Source organism: Geospiza fortis, unplaced genomic scaffold (genome assembly GCF_000277835.1).
Source record: "Geospiza fortis unplaced genomic scaffold, GeoFor_1.0 scaffold719, whole genome shotgun sequence".
NCBI lineage: Eukaryota > Metazoa > Chordata > Aves > Passeriformes > Thraupidae > Geospiza > Geospiza fortis.
This window is the reverse complement of record NW_005054451.1, coordinates 1,260,492-1,265,131: the sequence shown is the minus strand read 5'-3', so window position 1 is coordinate 1,265,131 and position 4,640 is coordinate 1,260,492.

Sequence of the window (4,640 nt, the reverse complement as noted above, 5' to 3'; positions counted from 1 at the left end):
GTTAACCTCTGCAGCTTCCAGGGAGAGCGCTAACATTCAATATATGCCAAACCCGGCCCATTAGGTTGAATAATGAGTGAGTATATCTGAAACTTTGTACCAGACAAGATGAAAACAGATTGGGCAGGCTATTGCACCACACTTTATTACCTAGTGAAATGTAATTTGATCCATTTGCAGGAGGAAGAACCAAGATGCTTGTTTCAGAACTCGATTGTTCCAGAAAGATGTAAGTACCCCGGTGTTGTTATTTTTATATCGATTTTTATGAAACACGTGTAGTTACATTTTTACAAGGCAGGAGGTTCTTTTAATGACGGCAGCAAGACAAGCAGTGCAAATGTTAGGGGGCTGAGTACATTCCTCTGTCAGATGACAGAGGGCAAGAATATATAGTTTAACTTCAGTCTTACAGGAGTAAAACCAGAACCAGACACTCAACACCAGACAAGTTGCAGTCAGGTTGGTTCCTGCAGAGGTGAGTTTCTGCTATTGCTCCAATCTCCCACTTCCCAGGTCGGGATGTTTGGTAAAATGAATTTACAGACAACAACTTGGGCTAGATTCACCACACAGGACCTTTAGTGGTGGAATTTCAGCTTTATATATGAATTAGGCTATTGAGTTCAAGATGTGGTGCTCTCTGCTGTGATTTTGAGATTTTTACATATTAATTTTATTTTTGAAAGTGAGAATAATTTTGAATTTTGATCCCGTGTGCCTGAATTTGCAATAAGCATGTTAGCTAAAGATTTTGCTTGTATCTTTAAAAGACACAAGCATATCTCTAGTTGAAATTAAGAAGAAAAAAACGAAGATACTATCAGAGAAAGAAAAAACCAAAGAAAAAGAAAGCAATGTTCCTGAACTCGGCTGTTACATAAATCACAGTAGAAATGCTGTTGAACCAGGCATTGTTGTGTTTGGGAAAGTAGCCATTAAGCCAATATCAAATGAGACATATATATTTGGATATAAAACTCAGCTTGCTGCATACCTTTGGGAAGAAAAAAACCCAAATATCACACTCCATTATTTCCATTATGGAAATACTTACTGTGAAACAAAAGACTGTAAATCAATTAACCCAGGAAATCACACAGGTACCCAGGTGTCTTAGACTATCACTTTATATTGAAGGTATATATGCAAATGGACCTTTACATTTTTTGGATATCCAGTCATAGCTGCTGGTGCTTTTCTTTTGTATTTATCTTTCAACATCAAAAGACATTCTACTTTTGTAGAAAGCCCCCTCTGAGTGTGTGGAAAGTATCACCAGCTTCACAGATTGAGGTTTATTCAATCACTTTCTGTCTTGGTTTCTTTTTCTTTTTCTTTTGTTTAAAAGTCCTTCTTTTTTTGTTTTGTTCCATACAGACTCTACAACTCCTGAAATGTCAAAATAGATGACAAGCCTTTTTTTAATTTTATTTCTTTTTCAACTGCATGGTATCTGTGCCATCTTTTGTCACTACTCTTTCAAACACTGATCTCATATTGTCAACAACAACCCCGTCCCTCCAGTAAGTGTAACCTCTTCTCACTTTTTCTGATTTTGTACAGTCCTGTATTGTCCCTAGAAGAAAAATCCCCATCTGAATTTCTTCACCTCCACTTGGATGTTGTTCTGTCTGCTGCTCCTTCATCACTTTCTCCTTTCCCCCTGACAGAACACCTCCTGCTTTTCCCCAGCTCTTTTACCTTTGTGTTTATAACAGACAGTGCTACCCTTTCCCTCTGGTCCCAGTTGCTGCAGCAACCTGGGCATGAAAACCACACACCTCCTGCATTTCTACTCAGGTTTTTTTTTGCTGGGTTTTGGCTCAGTACAGACTTCTCAAGCCAAGAGCAATCCCATTTTGTGGTACATGACAAGCAATGCTGCAGTTTCCACTGGGAGATGCTGGAAGCATCATCTGCCCCTGCAGCCCAGTCTCCAAGAGCCAGACTGAAAGCTGAAGGTTGGCAGCCCCTTCTTCCCCTGCTGCAGCTCTCAGAGGTCACTGATATAATTTTGGTACTTGAAATGGTGCCTTACAAGGGTTACAAGAATATTCAATGCTGGACGTAACAGGGAGTGATCTCAGCTGTAAAATCCAGGTGGGGATGCAGAACCACAGACTGGCAGAGGAAAATCCAGAGGAGGGCTTTGGATCACACCCATTCCCAATGCACCACATTTGCATGAAGGAAGGCCCTTCAAAGCTCTTTGAAATGTGTCTGAATGCATGAAGAGATTCCAGTGGTTTAAATATGTTTGAAAATCCCAGATGCAAAGCAATTGTGGTGCATTACACCTATCACTTCCCCACTTCCTTGTTTTTTCAGTCTGCTTTAAATGAAGAGGCATCTGAAATCCATAAATTTTATTTCTTTATCCTCATTCGAGCACTACTGTAGATACCATTAAAATACCCGTACATTAGAAACCTCAAAAAATATATCTGTGTAATATGTTTAAAGATTTGTCATGTTGCAGTAGTGGAGAGAGGCAGAAAAACCTGAAAATCATTATTTAGAAGCATGTAGTTATAATGAAGAGCCTTATCTGTGGTGAAATAGTAGTGCAGTTTTTTCTCTCATTTGCACAGATATGCCAGCTAAATATGTAAATTAAATAAATATTGTTTGAATCTGAAATATGCCCTATTTTTTGTTACCTTCTTATTTAGAAGATATCAACTCTCTTTGCACAAGACTTGTTTTACTTGTCCTGTCCCCAGAAGCTGAGTGTTCTTGTGAGCTGATCTTTCCAGAATATTTCTGTATGTGGGCTCATCACAGCTGCTGAAATCAGGCATAAAATACACTGTTAACCTAAAAGGAATAGAAAGATCTCAGTTTGCTAACTTCTGCTGTCCAAGGAGGAAAAAAAAATGTATCAGAGGATGTTCTTCTCCCCCATTTTCTGAGTGGAAATGTATACAGAGACAATAGAGAGGTGATATTACACCCTAGAGCCAGATCTGGGGACACTTACCAAGCTAAATTAATCCTTCACAATCATCTCAGTTTGTTCTGTCCTGAGGGAGACAGTATTCAAAAAAATAATCATGGGATCTTTATTCAGTAATCTGCCTTTTACAGCGATACAAAATTTTTAGGGCAAATGATGAATGGCAAAAAAAAAAAAAAATAAACAGGGAAACAGCAACAATTGAGAGTTTACATAATATTAGACTCTGCAGAAGCTTTACCCTGGGGATGGAGGAGCATTCCCTGGGAAGCAATCACTGTTGGCCCTCTGGACAGAGCACAGCAGAAGGTTCCTGGAAACAGAGGCTATACCTGTAGATAGTATCTGTGTTTTATCTGAGCAGCAGATAGCTTTACAACTCACCTGCAGCAGTCATTGTTAAGGGTCAGATAAGCTCATAGTTCATAGTGGAAAAAAAAACCCAACCACCCTGCCCAGCCCAGCACAAGATGAACACATCTGATAGACACATGGACGGGAGGGTGATCTGGAAGTTAGCTCCTCACAGCATGGGGATAAAAACAACTTCCAGATGAAATCACAGGTGTTCATCAAATTCTCTTTTAAAACACCCCAAAATCTAAAAAAAGCCCTGAATTGAGGTTCTTAGCCATGTCAAAATAAGGAAAGACATTTCATGGTGTCAGGACAGTAGAGCAGAGAAGGGAAAGGAGCTACGAAGTGAACAAGACTAATGGGTTAATTAACGATTATCCCTATCTGCAGTGGAAAGCTCTCGCTGGAGATTATTTGAATGACAACGGGGCTTAATCTGGCGCTTGCTCGGAGACAGTGCTAAAACAGGCTAAAACACTGCCCTCCAGCCTCTGCTGTGGAACTGCTATTTGGTGCCTGTTCTGGCTATGGATAGGTTTCCCTCTTCCCACAAACTCTGCCTGGTTATACTGGCAGTAGCCGCTCTGGGGATTTGGTTTTACTGGTAGAGGACATCAAGGTTCTTTAGAGCAGAAGGTTCCCCAGCTGGAGCAAATGGGACTGCTGGAAACATTTGGTGGGGCAGAGAGGTGTTACTGCTGAGAGGACAGAGTGCAGCTTTGGGTTTGCTGCTTTAACTGTTGTGGCACAGTCAACGGGATACAACTTCGATCTCAGACATCTCATTTTACAGTAGGTTTGGCTCTGCCATCTCTGAGGAGCAGGCCAAGGCATCCTGAGAGCAATGAGCCCTCTTCCTGCTTTCCATTCAATTTAAATCGTTTCCTTGTGCAGTTGCCTCACCTGAATTTTATTTCCGAGGAGCTGCTGGTAGTTTTCAAGGTGATTTACCAAGGGCCCGGCGGTATGAGAGCATATGGAGATGTGATCAGGTCATGGTCACCCTGTGGTCCCTTTGTGAACCACAGTTAACTGATAGCTGGGTGTAATGGCTTTATCTGCTCTGCAGTTCACTGTCCCATCAGGGAGCTCGTCCCCCTACAAATGGCAGAGCTCCTGCCCGCTGACCTTTGCTGCAGATCTTTGCAGTACATCAAAAAGATTAACGGTGCGAGCTGGTAGTTTCAAGACCCAGCTCTCCAAATAAAAGATATTTTTTAATTACTGTCCAACCCTATTAGGCAGAGGATTGTCTAACATGTGTTTCCCTTTAGGGATGAACTGCCCCAATGGCAGTCGCAGAGCACTTTTGCATAACTCTTTC